Source organism: Alexandromys fortis, unplaced genomic scaffold (assembly GCF_014885135.2).
Source record: "Alexandromys fortis isolate MF-2015 unplaced genomic scaffold, M_Fortis_MF-2015_v1.1 scaffold_324, whole genome shotgun sequence".
NCBI classification, from domain to species: Eukaryota; Metazoa; Chordata; class Mammalia; order Rodentia; family Cricetidae; genus Alexandromys; species Alexandromys fortis.
The window spans coordinates 137,853-157,902 of record NW_026068221.1 but is presented as its reverse complement, the minus strand read 5'-3'; the positions used below and the strand labels follow the sequence as shown (position 1 = coordinate 157,902).

General features: G+C 42.5%; 1 protein-coding gene across 1 annotated transcript in view; it reads right to left on the bottom strand.

Annotated features, from left to right (window-relative positions):
- Drp2 (dystrophin related protein 2) overlaps positions 1-17,407 on the bottom strand; it is a 51,392-nt gene extending 33,985 nt beyond the window's left edge. Inside the window, exon 1 of the mRNA XM_050130576.1 lies at positions 17,285-17,407. The gene's annotated coding sequence lies outside the window, so the exon portion shown is untranslated. The remainder of the gene's footprint in view (positions 1-17,284) is intronic.
- Positions 17,408-20,050: the final 2,643 nt, after the last annotated feature.

The window sequence follows — 20,050 nt, the reverse complement described above, 5'->3', positions numbered from 1 at the left end:
GCTTTTATCTTGTAGACAAGAAGGGGGCACTGAAGATTTGAGGCAGCAGAGTGACACGGCCAGATTTTTCCCCGCTTGCCTTGTGTGGCGATTCTTCCCGGGGAAGGACACACTGAGAAAACTAGTCTCGGATAAATAGGTCGGCGGGATGTATGAGCAGACCACAGGCTTTGAGGCACACTGAAGAGGAAAACTGTTTGGGACTCCAAGGCCAATTGGATGTGAAAGGAGGGGGAGCTGAAGGGGTCAACATGTCTAATTGGGGAGCTAGGTGGGGAACTTTGCCAACAGCAAGAGCAGGAACACAGGGGAAAAGGACCCATTTGGTGTGGTAAGAGGTGAGGGCAATGGTACATAATCAGCTGTGCTGGAGACATTTGGCTTTACACATCAGGACTGACGAGCTTTGAAAGGGAGATATGTGAGCTAAACATGTGATGTCCAGATGAATTGATGGTTTAATAAATGTACACAGCATGAGGGTAAGCAGCAAGGATGACGCTCGCAAATGAAAAACGGCGGCCTCTTTCAGTGTGTGGCCAGAGCAAACCGCCCTCTAAAGGGGAAGAAGCAATCATCTTTGGTTCCTGGGAGTGATGATTAACTAGTGGCCATTTTTAAACTCTATTCCACCGGTTCGCAACATTTTACATATAAGGGTCCCTTCCTAAGATTAAAAAAAAAGTCTCACTTCACCCACTCACACCCACAGTAGTAGTTGTACTTTTAGAACTTATGGAATGAGAAAACCACTTAACACATTTAGACATCTGTAGACTTCATGCATTGAGTACCTGCTTCTTCAAGGGTTCATGGTCCCCACATGGAGGGCTAATAACAGATTCTGGTGCTTGTAGTGTGAAGGACATTTTATTATAGCTAAAAATTCCTGACAATTATACAGCTACACAGTTTTCTACCCACAAAGAGATTCCCCCAAAGGATGGCTGAAAATTTGATTTCCCCAACCAACTACCAACAGAAAAATATCAGTCACTCAGATAAAATATAACGTATTGAGCTGGGTGTGGTGATGCAGCCTTTAATACCAGAATTTAGGAGGCAGAGATGGGCAGCTTTTGAAGCCTGATCTACATAGTGTGTTCCTGTCCAAATGCTCATATTTTTATTGAATTCACAAATAATTCACGATCTTAAAATTATAAAAAAAATTTTTTATGGTGCTAGCAACTGAATCCGGGGACTTGAGCATACTAGACAAGCTCTATATCGCCGAACCACATTTCTAGCCCTTAACACATTTTTCATTTGAGAGCTGGGCGGTGGTGGCGCACGCCTTTAATCCCAGCACTTGGGACGCAGAGGCAGGTGGATCTCTGTTCCAGAATGGTCGACAGGGATGTTCCAGGACAGCCAGGGCTACACAGAGAAATCCTGCCTTAAAACAAAAACCAAAAAATAAATAAATAAATAAATAAAATCTTTTTCACCTGAAATTTATTTATTTGTTTACTTGTAGTGCTGGGGACAGGACCCGGAGCCTTTCAAATGCTAGGGAAGAGCTTTATTGCTGAGCTGAGTCTTCAACTTTCATGAACACTCTGTACAGAAAAACTGAATGGATCTGAAAATAATTGCCATGTCACTACAACCCAGAGACAACGGTCACTAACAGATGTAAAGATGTAGTACTTTGTCTTTGAAATAGAAATCCTGGTACGTTGCAGGTAATCTGGAGGACATGAAGCTGGGCGCACGTGACCAGGAGGAGAGTCGGAATAACTAAAAACAGAGTGTTTCAAAGAGAGGAGAGGAAGAGCTTTGGAAACTCAGGAAGGTAGTAGCAGTAAAGGAGAGAAAGTGAAAAGTACTCTAAACTGAACAAGCTTCAGCCATGGGGTTCTCTGATGAGGGGAAGGGAAGCAGAAATCCCATCCAAAAGTTTTCTCCTCTCTGTGTTGTCCTAGGAACTGAGCCCTCCAAAGAAGGCTATGCAATCAAAACATTGCCAAGTAAAACTGAAGAGATAGGCACACAACAGATGTGCAAATTTAATCACAGAAACCCAAAAGGGCACAGCTCCTCAGTTAGTTAATTACAAGATAAAGGAAATGGGCAAATGCTAGGGAAAGATTTCCAAAGTTTACGACTAAAGATGATTGGTGACCCCAAAGAGGCTACAAATAAGCATATAGCCCTTATCTAAGACCTACACAAGGAGTCAGCAACGTACAGGGACAATTCAGCAAGGAAGTTGAGAGTTTGAAAATAGGAGACCGTAAAATAGAAATGGTAGAAACAGGGTCAGTGAGATAGTTTAGTGAGTTAAGTTGTTTATACCACTGACAGCCTGCATTTGAGCAATGGGAAATATTTGGTAGATGAAGAAAAACTACTCTCAGAAATTCTCCCCCACAATGAATAAATAAAGTTAATAAAACAAATGTTAGAAATGAAAAATCAATAAATCCAAAATTTAAAAACAATTTAAAAAACACCACCAATAGACTCAACAGAGCAGATGGAAGAGAAGGTTAACAAGACATTACATTTACAAATAAGAAGAAATAAGAAAATAAATATCCAAGCATCAAGTGTACAGCATTTGGGAGGCAGAGGCAGGTAGATCTCTGTGAACTCAGGGCCAGCCTGGTCTACACAGCAATTTTCAGGACAGCAAGGGCTACACAGAGAAACCCTGTTTCGAAAAACTAAGAAAGAAAGAAAGAAAGAAAGAAAGAAAGAAAGAAAGAAAGAAGGGAGGGATGGAGGGAGGGAGGGAGGGAGGGAGGGAGGGAGGTAAGGAGGTAAGGAGGGAAAGATAGAGAAAGAAAGAAAGAAAAATGACTATGACCAAAACTTCCAAGAATTCTGGGTCAAAAGACCAAACCCAAGAATCCATAGGATGGGAGTTGAGACGAAAACAGAACACACTGAGAATCTAATCAATAAAATAGCAGCATAAAAATCCCCAAATCTAGAGAAATAAATGCAAACTCCGAAGACATTTGGACCCCAAAATAGGCATGACAAAGTAAGAGCCTCACCACGGCATGCTACAGTCAAGAAGTCAAAAATACAAAACAAAGAAACAATGTTAAAAGCTTTAAGGAAAACTGCCACTTACTTACAAAAGCAAACACAGCATAAAAACATCAGGTCTCTTATCACAACCCTAAAACTAACCAAAGAAGAAGGAGGTTAGGGAGGAGGAGCCTTTTCAAGTTCTGAATGTAAGTAACAACCAACCAAGACTCTTCTATCAAACACAAAGCTATATTTTTAAAATTGATGGAGAAATAAGGACATTTAAACACTACTACAAACTAAGCCAGCTCAAGCACAAACTAACCACTGAGAAGATAGTCTTTATGTATTCTTTGTGTTGCCTTTCACATCATGCATCTCCATCGCATTAATTTCCTTATCCCTTTGTACCCACCCTCTGCCCTTGCAACTTCTACTCTCCCCCTGCGCAAATAAAATAAAATTTAAGAGAAAAAAAGAAAAACAAAGACAGAGAAGGAAAAAAATCATTTTTGTCATGGAAGCTGCAGTGTGACACCGTGAGTCAAGTCACGCAGTAAACCCTTTCATCCATATGCCTTTACTTGCAAGTGTTCATTTCAAAGTGTCCTTGGTCTGGTTCGAGGCCTCTGGTTTCTGCTACACTATTGATGCTGGCCCTCACTGGAACGCCTCTTGGTTATCCTGCTGTTGTCCTTTGTCTTGGAGATCCTTCAGCGTTGGATCTAAAGGACTGGTGTGTCTTCACTTGCTCCATCAGATCACAGATGGGGTGGATGGTGGAGTGGGCCAACACATAGCCCTGGTTCTGGCCCTGGATAGTTGGAGGGTTGGTTAGACCACCAGCTCTTCCCTGTCTTCACCACCAGGGTGAGCTCTCCTGCATTTTCCTGGCGACTTCAATACTTGCAGCAATGAGTAAGGGACTGGCCAGTTCTCCCACTCTCAAGTCCTCGGGGTCCGCTCTCCACCTCCACCTTCAGGGCCAGCTCTACTGTGTTACCCAGGTGTGCTGTAGGGGCCACTCTCTTGAGTGCTGCAGCTGATGAAGGGCAGGAACAGCTCTCTCACTTGCCTTGGGCATTGGTGGTGGTGGTGGTGGGGGGGTGATAACGCATCTCTCCCCTGCCCATGCTGACAGATGAGTAATGGGGACAGCTCTACCATGCTCACAACTTTGGGGCTGGCTTATCCACACCTACGCCAGTGGGGTTGGCTCTATTGTGCTATTGTGCTATTGTGCTCTACTGTGCAGACGATATTTAAAGGAATACTACACACAAAAGAGAAAGAGAAACAGGAAATCTCAATCATGAGAGCACAGGAGAGAACAAACTTCCTGAGAGGAACAGATGAACAATGAAAAATTAAAGAATCAATTGTGGCCAACTCAGCGAACCAGCAAACCTTTAATGCTAATAAAAGATAAAGAAAAGAGCAAGTGATGATCAAATACCCCCCCCCAAAACAACCATAAAATGACAAGAATTCATTTTTTAAAATCTCTCAACAATAATCTGAAATGTAAGTGACCTCTGCTCATCAGCAAAGAGATGCAGAATAGCTGACTGGAATAAAATATTATATCTAACTCGTCTAACTGTGCATTATCAAGAAACAGACTGGAAAAGACACAGATGCATCAAGGAATGGAAGTCAGCTACTTAAGTGAACCGAAGCCAAAAATTCAGTGGCATAGCTAGTCTAGCACCTGACAATGAAGATTTCAAATTAAGTCAGGAGATATAAATAAATGCATAATAATAAAGAGACTATAACAATCATAAATACACATGCATAAATATTAAGGCCCCCAACATCAAAAAACAAACACTGATGGGCACAGAAGGCCATGTGGGTCTTGATATAATCTTAGTGGATGACTTCAGTACTCTAGTCCCCCCAAGATATGACTTATAAACAAACAAACAAGCTAATAGATATTTGGAAAAAAATGAACACAGCCATTAGGGGAATTCCAATGAAAACTGCTTTGTGATTTCATCTTAACCCCTATCAGAAAAGGGATCAGCAAAGGATTGGATGGAGGCAATGAGGGAGGGCTGTAAATTAGAATAAATTATAGTGACACATAGAAAAATGCTACAGTGGAACTCATTAACTTGCAGGCTAATTGAACATTTCACTAAAATGTTATTGTTTATTTTTGAGACAGGGCTTTTATATGTTGCTCAAGCTAGTTTAGACCTTGTATTTCTCCTGCTTTTACCTCCAATGTGTTGGGATTATGTAGAAGTTATCTTGATTCAGGAAATAACCAGGCTAGTTAAAAGATAAACAATTATATTTTTAGTTATTATAAGGGGAAAACTCATGAAACCGGAATGAGAAATCCAAGCTCAGCTGTGCAGTGAGGGAACCACAGAGAGAGTGCACCTGGGCTTCAAGCCCGTTTTTCTCCATGTCCCAGAAAGCCACATCCTAACTTGGTCCCACCTCATAAAGATAATTGGTTAATAAGGCTTCCCCATCACTTACTTCCCCTGTTATCTAAACAAGAGTGATCCAAACCCAATACCAAACTATATACAATAGGAACAGATATCAAGTATAAAATTACAAACAACATAAACAATATTAAACAAGGAACACATGACAAATGTTTTAATAAACATTCTATTCCAAAAAGTCTAAGTCTTGCATCAGAAATAAGCTTGGCTAAATCATAAGAGGAAGGTAACTACAACTATCTAATCTTTAGCCCCACCAAAGGCCTGAGAAAGGAGATAATATTGCTTGAGTAGGCAGGAAGTGCAATCAAGTAGTCCAAAGCAAGCAGTATATGACAGAGACAATTGGCTACCTGAGTAATCACCCGAAGTCTCATTTGCAACTTTGAAGCAACCAACTTTGGCTAAGGCCTAGCATATCTGACAGACCATTTTCAGAGGCAAGGGATTTTTCAGAACCATCTTACCCTGTTTTGGCAAGGTTTGACAGTCCTTTTCCTTGTGTCCAATCTGGATACCATGTACTTTGTCAGTGGTTGAGGCATGGACAGTTCCTTGCCCAAAGGCCAATTGTGCCAAGAATAAAACAAACTCCAAGTGGAGTGTCTTCAGTTCTCAACATTCTCTCGGGAATAAATTGGAGCTGTCAGGAGCAATCATGTCTCATGTCAACAGAACCCTAAGTTATTTAAATGTCATGTTTTACAGATCCTTGAAGTGGTTGAAGATTACCTATCTAGGCAGAAAGAATACAATCTCTATGTATCTAAATAACCTAATTAACCTGACTATATGTATAACAAACATGAACAACTATTGACCTATAATATTTAACACCTATATAACTTAAAGACTAAAACTTCATGTAAGAATATTAAATAATCTGTAAATAAATGTGCAGCAAATGAGGACAATGACCTCAAAATCTGAAAAATGTATAAGTATCTTGATCAGAGGTAAGAATAATATATAATACAATATGAAAATATATCCTAAAATTTGTATCAATATACAAAATGTCCTAAACAGAGGTAGAAACATGCATGTATACAATCTGACAAAATAACTTTGTATAGATGCAAAAATATTGTAAACAGAAATAACAAATATAATTTGAACTTGTATCAATATATGAAAAACAATACCAATGTAAATTATCCATAAATAATTGTTCACAAGTATTCACTCTATCATCTACTATTATGATCCCTGTTTTATTTCTGAACCTTCATAGTTTCCACCCCAACCCTCTACCTGATGCAAGTAATAATCAACAACCCCTAAACGGTGTTCCCAACCCGGAGGACAAACTTTGTTGCGAGAGGGGACATCGTCCTCTAGAATTGTTTCCTGCTGTCATGGGGGTGTGTTCTCTTTATGGGATCCTGCAAAATTAAAGTGATGGTTAAGTTTCAAGATTACTGTCTAGCATTGTTGCAAATGATTTCTGAGCAGACGATAGGGTTTTTTTTTTTTTTCCGAAGTTCTTATTTGGAGTTCTGGCCAGAATGTCATAAGAAGGTGCACCATGTCAGTTCCAGGACAGCCAGAGCTATATAAAGAAACCATGTCTCAATAAATAAAGCATAGCAAAAAAATATTAATTCCTTCTGGTCCCAGTATTAGGATCCTCTGTTTTCACCTTTCATTCTATGGCCTTGAGTCAATTCGCCTCTCTAAGCCCTATGTCTCAGATTTATTACTCATTGTCAATTCATACATGTATATAATGTATTTTGACCCTACTCGTTCCCCTACTACTACCTCTTCCTCCAGCTCACCCTCTTCCTCCCAACAAATTCCCCTATGTTTGTGTCTTGTGTTGTGTTGTTTGGAGGACCTCAGTGTGTTTGACTAGGGCGTCTGCATAAGCAGATGGAAGGTTATTTATTGGAGCATGGGCAGCTAACCAGAGACAACAGCACTGAAGACAGTGATTCCTTCTACCCCAAGCAACCATTAACTGCCAAGAACTCTTCAAGGATAGGTGGGGCCTCATGAGCCCCTCCTCCACCTATGATTGAATGTTGAAGGGCCCCATCTTGCAGGCCTTGTGGAGGTAACCACAGTCGCTGTGGGCTCATGAGCATGATGGCTGAGGACTTATTTTGATAGTCTTTCACATAAAAGTGTTTAAGATTGGCAGACATCAAAACACTATTATTCCCACACTTCGTACAGCATGAACTTGAAGCCCACTAAACTGTCTTTCAAGATCATCTACACATAAGGCAGGCTGACCACGGTCCATGCCTATAATTCCAGCAATTAGGAGGTGAAGAGAGGAGGATGGAGATTTCAGTCATTTTTGAGTACATAGCACTTACATGGCAGCCTGGGATGAGCAAGACTGCCTCAAACAAAGAAATAAACAAAAGCAAGCAAGCAAACAAAAGGTTTTTTAGAATAACCTGGGCAAGGTTTTCCCAGGGAGAATTAGAATTTCATTTTCAGGTGAACACGCTGAAACATAACTGAACCTATCCAGGGCCCTTGTTTTCTGGGCCAGTGCTTTGCTCTATGGGGGTGTGTGTGTGTGTATAAGTGTAACTGGGGATTCGGTTTCATGCATGCTAGGCTAGTGCTCTACCTCAAAGCTCCATCCTAAGGCATTTTCATTTTTGAGATGAGGGGTGCTGTTTCTCTTTCTGTCTCATCATCCTAAGTAGCTGAAATTATAGGCATACTCCACTATGCATGGCTACAATGCAATTTCATACAGCAAAAAAAAAAAAAAAAAACAAGAAAGAAACCAAGATGCTTAGTCTGCATTTGCTCACAAAAAATGAAAAAATGCATTTCTACTTCTAATAAAATATCTTTGGAAGTACGTAAGATAATTTATTACCATTGGAGAAGGGAAATGAATGTAATTACAGACCAGGCTGAAAAATAAAACTATAATCCACATCACAAAAAGCTCATGTCATCAATAGGAAATATGGGTTTTGTTTATTTTTATATGTATGTCTGTCTTCATATATGTATGTGTAGCATGTATGTACTATGGAGGTCAGAAGAGGACATCAGATCCCCTGGAACTGGAGTTACAGACTATTGTAAGCTCCACATGGGTCAGGAGGTGATGGTGCACACCTTTAATCCCAGTACTCGGGAGGCAGAGGCAGGTGGATGGATCTCTGTGAGTTTGAGACCAGCCTGGTCTACAGAGTGAGTTCCAGGACAGCCAGGGCTGTTATACAGACAAATCCTGTCTCAAAAAAAAAAAAAAAAAAAAAAAAAAAAAAAAAAAAAAACCAAAACAAAACAAACAAGGAAAAAACAAAAAATTTTAAAAAGCTCCCACGTGGGTGTTGGAGACTGAAGCCAGGTCTCTGCAGGACAGATAGGTGCTCCTCACTGTTAAACCACCTGTGCAGCTTAGAAATCCGGATTTCAGACTCCGTGTTTGTTTGGACTTTTTGAATTTTAACCATGTAAATATATTAAGTATTCAAAGGCAGCCATTTGCTCCTTTCTCCCCACTGTCCTTCAAGATACCATGGAAGTCTGTGACAATCAGTGTTAACTGTGAACAATCACCTGGCAGGCAGTGAAAACTTATCTCGATTAGGACTAGGACTAGGCTTTGGGAATGTCTGTGAGGGGTTGCCTTCATTGTGTTCATCTCTGTAACACAAAAAGACTTGTTTTAACTGGAGGGGGGCATTGCTGGTGTGAAGAATCTTGGATTGAATCAAATGAAAAGGAGAACTGAGCATGTGTTCACCCTTCCCTATTGTCTGATTCTGGATATGATATGAGAAGCTGCTTCAGGCCCCTGTGGTCTTGACTTCTGTGCTGTCTTAGTTAGGATCTCTATTGCTCTGGTAAAGCACTGTGACCAAACGCAGTATGGGAAGGAAATGGCTTATTTAGGTTAGACATCCTGAATCACAGTCCACCAAGGGAAACCGAAGCAAGAACCTGGAGCAGAGGCCATGGAGGGGTGCTGCTTACTGGCTTGCTCCTCATGACTTGCTTGGCCTGCTTTCTTATAGAATCCAGGACCTCCAGCCCAGGGTACCACCACCCACATTGGGAAGGGCTGCCCCCCTTCAATAACTAATTAAGAGAATGCCCTATAGACTTTCCTATAGGTGATCTGATGGAGGAATTTTCCCAGGATTCTTTCTTTCCAGATACATCTAGGTTTGTGTTAAGTTGACAAAAACTAACGGGCATTCTTACTATGATGTTGATGTGGGAGTGTCATATATCAATCTGTTGCTTTCATTGGTTAATCAATAAAGAAACTGTTTGGCCTGATAGGTTAGAACATAGGTGGGTGGAGTAAACAGAACAGAATTCTGGGAGGAAGAGGAAATGAGGCAGACGCCATGCCTCTCCTCTCAAGGGCAGACATGATGAAGCAAGCCACCAGGTCAGACATGCTGAATCTTTCCCGGTAAGACTTGTACTACACAGATTACTAAATATGGGTTAGGCAAGATGTGAGAATTAGCCATTAAGAGGCTAGAACTAATGGGTCAAGCAGTGTTTAAAAGAATACAGTTTCCGTGTTATTATTTTCAGGGCATAAGCTAGCCAGGCAGCCAGGAGCTGGGCGGCAGGAATGCTGCCCGCAGCTCCTACTACATGATGTAATGCCTGAACTGTGAGCCATGACAACCCCTTTTCTCTTCCAGTTACTGTCCCCCAAGTATTTGTAAAAAGATTCATTTGTTTTCGCTGTGTGTCTGTACGCAGGCATACCCTAGTGCTTGGAGGTCAGAGGGATTGTATCCCCTGGAGCTGGAGTTACAGGCAGTTGTGAGTTGCCTGATGTGGGTGCTGAGAATTGCTCTTGGATCTTTTGGAAGAGGAGCAAGTGCTCTTAACAGCTGAGCCATCTCTCTAGCCTCTGTCCGAGTATCATATCCCAGCAACAGGAAAAGAACTAAAGCAAGGTCTTTAGTTGTTTTGTGGGGAAAAGCGATGTGGTAGGTTTTTTTTTCGTATCCAAATGAACAATAGAGATGAGGCATGGGAATGCATACCTGTAAATCAGGAGTCTGGCCAGGCAGTGGCGCATGCCTTTAATCCCAACAATTTGGAGGCAGAGGCAGGCAGATCTCTGTGAGTTTGAGGCCAGCCTGGTCTACAGAGTAGGTTCTAGGGCAGCAAGGGCAGTTAAACAGAGAAACCCTGTTTCTATAAAAAAAAAAAAAAAGAAGAAAAGAAAAGAACCCTGAAGAGTGCAACAGGAGGATTATGGGTCTAAGGACAGCCTGGGTTACACAGATACCATCTCAAGAGAAAATAACCTATCAAATTCATCTATCTATCTATCTATCTATCTATCTATCTATCTATCTATCTACACACCTACATTTAGACACACACATAATCATATTCTATATATCACATATATTATATATAACATATATGAGTTAACTAAATGTTAACATATATAATCCTTACATCAATCCTATAAAAACGTTGTAATTGTCTTAAAAATGCAATGAGAAAACAGGCACACAAACAGAAAGTAATTTGTCCAGTCCTACTAAAGTCATGTAGCAAAGAGCTGAAATCTGTACTTGGGCAATTCTATCCATGATGTTGTCTTTGTAAATTCTAGAAATCACACTATGAGGTACTGTTGTCCCTGGTCTCCTGCAAGCAGAGAAGGGGATCTGGTTGGGAAGATGAAAGGGATTAGATGAAAGAGGGAGGGGAACAAGAGAGAGGAAGAGTAATGGACGTGCACACGTGTGTGCACATTTGAGATCTGGATACATTGTGCACATGTATGAAAATGCCATAAATTAAACACACACATACACACATAACAATAATAAAGAAAATGAGGCTATCAACTTGAGAGCGTGGGGGTGAACACAGGATGGGTTCCAGGGAAAGTAGCTAGAAGGAGCTAGAGGGAGGAAGGGAGGAAGGAAGGAAGGAAGGAAGGAAACGATGTAATTCTATTTCAATTTAAAACAGTATTTTTAGGCTGGGTGTGGTAGCACACCTCCTTAATCCCAGCACTAGGGAAGCAGAGATAGATGGATCTCTGTCAGTTTGGGGCCAACCTGGTCTACATAGTGAACTCCATGCCAGTTAAGACTACGTAGAGAAACCTGTCTTAAAAACTAAAAGCAGAAAACAAAACCACCATTTTAAACAATTTTAAATTGTATTTAGTTCACAGTTTTAGAAGCTATGAATTCAAATGAACAGTGTGACACTGGTCCAGGCTGTGTCACATCATGGTGGGATTTTTGCATCTCTACATGTATGTTCTCTTCTTCCTCCTCATTCTTCCCTCCCCTAGTAGTGCTAGTAGGATTCAGGCATTACAACTTCACCCTAATGATCTAAACTAACCACTTTCCAAAGTGGTATTGTTTTTAATGTTTTATTAGCATATGTGTATTTTGCATAATGTATGTTTGTGTATTCACAAATACATAACTATAACCTGCTAAGTCCGTTTTTGTTGCTAGCATGCATATAGTTTCAGGGCTGAGTGCTCTGTGTTGGACATCCACTAAAGGTGCACATCCCTGGAAAGAAGGTAATTTTCCTGCTCCCAGCTGCCCGTTAGTTGCCTGCAGTACTTTGTAACAGGGTGGCAGCTATACTTTTTTTGTGGGTGTAAGGATAGTTTTAGACTGTAGTAAGAAATTATGCTGGTCTAGCCAAGTGGTGGCAGTGGCAGATTCTTTTCCAAGGTCCATGACCTCACTAGCCCCCAAAAGTTGGCGCGGTTTCCAGTACCGGGCACTATTTCCCTCCTGTTGAGTGAGCCTCATCAAAGAAGCCTCTCTTTACAGCAAATGGATACCATCACAGAAAAACATGACTGGACACAATGCAGACAAATCAACTTTACACACACACGCACACGTACACGCACACGCACGCACGCAAGCAAGCAAAGGCAGAATGCAGTGAATCTGTCAGGGGTAGTATCAAGCTGAGAAACCCTGCAAAGCACTTAAATGCCCTTTGCAGGCTATCTTAGAAATAAATTTCTGGACTGACAAGCTTCTCGGTTTGAGCTCAGAGCTTCCTCAATATCTAGCACTCAATCAATACTTTAAAATGGACAAATAAACTTTTTCCACCTAAAAGCTGATGGTTAGAAACTTGCCCGACTGAGAGAGCTAGAGAAGTAGACAAGCATGTCGACTAAAGTGTAATGTGAGAGCAAAAAACGTGCGAGTGACTCAAGTGTCCGTCAACAGGAAACTGGTCTGTGGCCTGTGCCTGAGAGGAGACCCAGCATGAAGGGCAAGGGCATAGGCCCAGAGCCAGAATGCTCGCCTCTGCATCTGGCTCTGCCACTTCCTAGAGAAAATCGGCACCAGCTTTCTAACCTTATTGTATTTCAGCTGCTCGAGCTACAGAACAGGGAAACAAAAAGACCCAGAGCGTGTGCCTCCTCTTTTACTGCCACGCTGTCCAGTACAAAAGCCACACTGTGAGAGGAAGGGTGGTCATGCAATGTCACCTTGGACTGCAGGAGAGAAGTCAGCAGCCATGGGAAAGAGCGCTATGTCTCATCACTTTGTTGCAAGCAGTGAATTCCTACGTTCTGGTGTTTAGCAAGTACTCAAGTGTTTTCATTGCAGCTACTCATACAGAGCTGCTAAAAAGACTTATCAGATGCTATCTTAATTTGCTTTCTATTGCTGTGATAAACACCATAACCAAAAGCCACTTGGGGAAGAAATGGTTTATTTCACCTCACAGCTTCTCATGAAGGTATTAGGGCAGGGACTCAAGTAAGGAACCTGGAGGCAGGAACTGACACGGAGGCCATGGAAAAATGGTGCTTTCTGGCTTGCTCCTCATAGCTTCCTCAGCCTCCTTTCTTATACAGGACCCCCTGTCCAGGGGTGCTCTCCCACAGGGGTTGGACTCCCTCACATCAATCATTAGTAAGGAAAATTCCCCATGGCCTTGCTCACAGACCAGTCTTCCAGAGGTACTTCCTCAGTGGAGGTGCCTTCCTCCAACATAGCTCTAGCTAGACTAACCACACTAACCACCACAGATGCCAAACATACATTTTAGGTCAAAGCAAACATCTGTTAGAATGCTACACTTAATAAAAGTCCAATTTTGTAAGTACATTTATAAATCTACGTGTGAAAATGTGCAGAAAGAAAGCCTAGACAAATATACACCAAACTGTTGACTGACACTGCTGGGAGCTGCATAAATGGAATTCTCTCTTTTTTTCTTTACCCGCCCCCACTTTTGACAAACCATTTATTATTCTCAGAAGAAAAAACTTGGAGTTTTAAGGTGGACAAGTGTAGGGAAGAACAGAATGAGACGTCTTCCTGTAGCTACAGATGCCTTGCCTCAGCCCGAGGTGACCTGGCATGACCGTCTTTCCTCTCCCGACGTGACCTTTCTACTAGACAACATAGTAGCAAGAAAGGAGGCACACATGACGTATGTGCCCCTAAAATCAATTCCTACAGCATAGCCAAAGCCAAATTTCTACTTCTGATGCACCTGACATCATGCATAAATCCAAGAAACTCCCTGTCGAACAGGAAGAGACCTGTGAGATCATCTAAGCCACCCTTAATTGACAGGTGGAAATTGACAAGGAAAGGCATTCCTGTGATAAGACCCATCAAACACTTTTGAGAAATGCCATTTATTTCCCACCTGAAGGCTTAAAGATACATCGTCATAGGTGAGAATTTTATGCCAAGAGCCAATTAACTCAATAAAGCTGGAACTTTCCTACTAGTAGTGAGATCGTAAGCGATTTTGGAAAGAAAATTGAGACAATGTCTTAAAGCTGCTGCTGCTCATATTTTATGAGTGGACAATTTCATTCCAGATAATCTTCCTGACGGAAGCATTCACCTAAATGTAACTACCTAAGAAGGAACACAGAAGCCCTGGTGGTCAAAGCTCCGAGCTGGAGGTTGTCTAAACCATCAGAAGTAGAATGTGGTAAAGAAATTCTGCTTAGGTTCATAAATACGTTACTGAAAAATAAGTGAATTCGAGCCATATATTACAATATGGACAGATTTTGTAAGTATAATATTGACTAAAAAAACAAGTTGTAGAATAATATATACATTGAATGCCATTGATACAAAATATAAAGAGCAGCATATGTTTTTAAACACATATATACACATATATGAATATATCTATACACACACATAGAGAGAGAGAAAGAATTAAGGTATGAATAAATGAAAGAGAGTAACAAAAACTACATCAAGGATAGTATTCACTGTGGAGGGAGGGAGCTTTAATTATGAAAGAATTGACTATTAGTAACGTCTTTCTGGACATCACATTATTCTTGATGCTGCTTTGAATGTGCAAAACATTTCATAACATAGTGCTTTTAGAAATTCAACAAATCCCGTCCCGAGTGGAAAGCTGATCATTTTCAGATATACTAAGACATTAAATGCAGTGTAATAAATATAGATGCTGCATTTAAAATTAGAAGATCAGTCCTTAAAGCTTCTTCATTTTTTTTTCTGGGATCAGTTCCACAGGAGGGACCCCTCCAGAGACCTAGCAGTTGGGTGCAGTAGGTGGAAATCAGGAGATAATCTCTCAGCCTTTCGTTAGCTATAGGAAGTAGAGCAATTTGGTTAGACTCTTGGGTTTGCACGTTGAAGCTACAGTGCTGGAGCAGATTGTCTTAGAGACTTTTGTTTTCAGATGACTGCTTCTTTCAAGTTTTTGCTTCTTTGTTTGTTTGTCTGATTAATTGGTTAGTTAGCAACAATGGCTAAACTCATCCCTGCAAAATGCTCAAGTGTTTCCTATGTCAAAAAATATTCAGATTTATTCTTAGCCGTTTTCCTCAGAGCCTTTAATAATGTTTATGTATGTTGTCACACTCCAAGGGGAAAATTCAGTTAAGAAGCATTTCCAAAACATTGCTTGCACCCCCCCCCCCACACAGACACACACTTTAAAACACAATCTATTAATATTCTCCTAAAACTGTCGCCCTGGAAAGGTTTTCTTACTACTTTAGCTGTCACTGTTTGGAATCCTTTGGAAGGACTAGTCACATGGCTCAGTGGGTAAAGACACCTGCTGCCAAGCATAAGGACCTGAGTTTGATCCCTGGTTCCCACATGATGGAAGAAACAGAGCTGACTTTTGCAAGATGTCCTCTGACCTCCACATGAATCACAGCACGTGCCCCCTCTTTCCACACGCACTTGAGATAAATTAAAAGGTAATAAAAGATAAAAAAAAAAAAAGACTAAGACTCCCTTTGAAGGGAAGACTGTGATAATGTTCTGTAACATCCACTGAGTGGGGTTTCTCTCAGTGGATGTCCTTGATCAGCTTTGAGATCTAGCCTCCCCAGTATAATGGCGGATCGAACACCAGAAACTTCTGAGCGTCGGCGATGGGAAGGACTATATCCTAAATGTGTTCTTCCCCCCCTGGATTTTGGGTCTATCCTAAGTTTTCTGCTTCAAGCCAAGCACCCTTCTTTTAGGTGACAGCAGAGGGAAAGGGTGTCTCTGGTGGCAGCTCCAAGCCGCTCAGCTAGGGCCCACTCCGGAAAGTCCAAGTCTCTCCCCCTGTGCCTTCATCTCCCACATCAAGAGTTGGCAGGGGTCAGCACTTCAAGGCAGAGAGACCTGCTCGCCCAGGGAAGGAGCGGCATCCTTTTTCCTTCAGGGACAGGACATTTACTTCAACTTCCAGCACTGAGATTCCTTGGACCCTTCTCCCCACCCAAACCTCAGCCCAAGAATTGCTAAGGCGTGTGGCTTCCACCAGACTTTCTTGGAGGTGACTTACTTGGGGGCCTCTAATTTAGAAATGAAGATCCGTTTGTAAAAGTATACCTAGAGATGTTTAATGCCTTTGTTCTTCTGAACAATGGAAAGGAAAGCACAAAAGTGTGTTCTCTTTCTGACTGCAAACGTCATGCTCTAATGGCAGCTAACAGGAGCTGCTCCTGAGATCTCTTCTCCCCACCCCCAGCTACCTCACCTGTTTGGAACCCTTGAGATCTGTCCCCACTTCTCTATCAAAAGAAGGATAAACAGCATTCACCCATCCAGTCCCAGTCCCACGTACCAGGTTGGGGCACTTAGCCTGGGGCTAGGAGAGGCAGGGAATATAGAAGGAAATGGGGTGTTGGACTCTGGAGAAGTAAGCTCTGTGTCAAATCACTCCAAACTGTGCTCTAGAGAGGTAAAGGCTGCCTGCCGGTTACAGGAGGCAAAGAAGGAATCAGAAAACAGAGCAGACAATGGGGAAAATTGCATCAGGGAAAATGAAGGGGGTCAGGAAGTCAGTGCAGAGATGCTATGGTCCCTTAACTGGGGGCTCTGAGGCCTGAGCCCAGTTTACTTCAGGGAAGAACTCCAGTGTCCTGTCTCCTGGCCAGAACACTCATTTGCTCAGAAAATTAGAGGTCTAGTATTGCCTCTCTCCTCCTCCCAGCAAATGCTTTCCACACATACGTCTTCCCTCTCACCGGTAAGCCTGCCCTTAGACAAAAAGCATGCCACTGAAAAATCTAAGTTAAATAAATAAACACCCCATTCCCATCAAAGAAACAAATCATGGACCTTCCTCTTACTCATCTTTTAGATCACAATTGCTCAAATTGGCTTGAGTAAATTGACTAGTAAGTCTTCCGTGTCTTCTTTCTCCTTTATGAATCCAATCAGTGACTACTTCATTAGAAAGCATTTTTAATGCAAGTTTCCCCACAGAGGCACATGCAAGCAGACAAGAACAGGCGGACCGACACCCCCTTAGACAGTGCTAGCCCTGAAGCTTCCCTTCTTTCAGCCAGCTGAATGAGGGCGAGGCTTGGGAATAATTGCTCCGTGGCCTACCTTCGGATTCCGTCAGGTCTGTGAAGCAGGCGGGTAGCTTGGAGGCTGGGAGGCCGGGGCTAAGCCGCCTCTGTGAATCAGCAAAGAAGTCCCTGAGACAGGGATGCCGACAGCTGCTGTGTGCACACTCTCCCTCTGTCTCTCCCACCTCCCTGTCCTCCTTCTCCTTCTCCTCCTCCTCCTCCCCTCTCGGTGCAGCTCTGGGTTGCTATGCAATCATCCCCAGTACTAACAGCACCGTTCAGACCTCCGGCAAAGATACCCTTGACTGGACGAATGTCGAGAGAGCAAGGACAGTTTTCTCAAAGTACCAGAGCCGTGGTGGCAGCTCTCGGAGATTTTCAATTCATTAGGAGCAGAAGAGCAAAGCGGAAGAGCCTGAAAGGCAGAGGGGGAGAGGGGGAGAAGGAGGAGAGACTTCCACTGGGAGGAGGAGACAAAAGAGAGCTGGAGATCAATAGGAGCTGCTGAGCCGAGCGAAGTGTCTGGCCCCCAACTTCCACATATCCAGCCCAGAGCCAAAACCAACTTTGGAGCCAGCAGCTGGCAGGGGCCCCTCAGTAGCCAGTCCAGGATCCAATTTCTGTTCCGGGAGTGTTCTGAAACACTCTCCTCTCACAATTGTCATTGATACTCGAGGTGCAGTCTGGGGCACAGCACAGTCTGCCAGTGACCTCTGAGCTCTTGGAGTCACTCCCTCTTAGCCCTTCAGTGTGTGAAACTCAACAAGTAAAGGAAAGAAGAGGGACTTTGAATGATTTGAGAGAACACAGCTCCTTCCTGGCGCACCTCACTGGCTTCCCCACTTACTGCCATTGATTTCGTCCACACTGGCTCTTACTCTTTTAACTGTGAAAGATTTAAGTTGCCCACACCCCGACAGATCTGGATGCAGGACATCACATTCCTTTACTGAGGGCTCAGCACACAGCAGGTCACGTAACAAATTTGCTGAGAGAGTGAGCAATGCATGGGTGGCACATAAAGGCTGTCAGAAAATGCTCACCGCCATCCTCCTAGCCCTAAGAGACTAAGAATTGAAGCCCTTGCAGCTCCAGGCCTTGGCAAAGAGACCCCTTCCTTCCTCCCTCTGCTTCTGAGAACTGTACGAGAGAAGGGGACTGCTTTGGGGTATTACTGAATTCCGCTGAGGATGGGAACTATGTTCTGATGGCAGTGGAACTTAAAACAGAAAAATGCTTCTGAATTAGTGGGATCTGGGACTGGTGTTCGTATGTTTAAAGGACTGGGAACTATTACAATGACTATTATCTCTGTTTTGTTATTATTATTTATTGAGTTTGTACTACATTTTGCGATTCTTTTAAATGGCAGAAGTTTTTTATTTGTTTTTTTTTTTAATTGAGACACGATATTATGTATCCCAGGCTGACCTCAAACTTGCTATGCAGTTAAGGGTGACCTTGAATTTCTGATCCTTCTGCCTTCACCTCCTGGTCCTGCCATTATAGGCCTGCAGCACCATGTTGGTTTATGTTGTGGCAGAGGACAAATCTAGGGCCCTGTCTATGCTAGTCAACCACATCACCAACTGAATTTTATCTCAAGCCTTGAGAAAAATATTTTAAAATAATTTAAGTTGAAAAACAGTAATGGTGCTTATTCAGTGGGGTGTAATTGGATGCTTTAATCAATCTATATTTACACTGTAGAGATGCTCAGCTAATTAATATAGCACATCTCACCAGCTTAGCATCTTTTCTTGGTGGAAATGCTATAGCCTTTTAGCAATTTGGGAAGAAGCTCATTATTATCTGTGGTCACGTGGTGCAATATTATCATTATGAATGTTTTCAATATGATTATTAATCAAGAGCCTCTGTTAGGAAAAAGTGTGTGTATGTATGAGTGTGCGTACATGCGTTTCAGAATAAGATTTAAAAAATTGAAGTCGCTGGCTTCAGCAAATGGCTAGAAATAAGGCCTGGTCCCTTTGAAGGAAACAAAATGGGAAATAACTGCCCTTCTCAGGAGCTTTTAAAAATATTGATTTTTATTTTTTGTCTGTGAGTGGTTTGCTTATATAAATGAATGTGCACCATGTGTATGTATGTCTGGTGTCCGTGGAAGTCAGAGAGGGGTGTCAGACTCCCTGGAACTGGAGTCATTAGGAACAGTTATGAGCCACCATGTGTATGCTGGGAACTGGATCTGGGTCCCCTGCAAAGAGCAGTAAGTGCTCTTAGTCACAAAGACACCAGGTCCCAACCAGGTGCAAGAAATGTCACTGGTTTCTGGGCTGGTAGAGTGCTTGCTTCACAAGTGTGGGGACCAGAGTTTGGTTTTCAAGCACCATGTAAAAAAAGGCCCAGAGACTAAATGCCAAGTCGGCAAGATGGGCAGCAGAGGCAGTCGGAATTGTAGAACTTGTTGGCCAGCTGACTGCACACTCAGTAAAGTTCCAAGTCAATGACCTTGTCTGAAACGAAAAGAAGGACCCTTGAGGTTGTCCTTTAACCTCCACACCAGGACCCACCTCCACCTCCTTCCCCAAACACAAACATGCATGGGCGCTCCCACACGCACACTGTGCTGGAAAATTTTTGGTTTTGGGTGATTGGCTTTTGTCATCTCCGCACAAGCTTGAGTGATCTGGGAAGGGGGAGCATCCGTCAGTAAGGAACTGCTTCCAAGAGGCAGGCAGATTTCTGTGAGTTCGAGCCAGACTGGTCTACAAGAGCTAGTTCCAGGACAGGCACCAAAGCTACAGAGAAACCTTGTCTCGAAAAACCCAAAGAGAGAGAG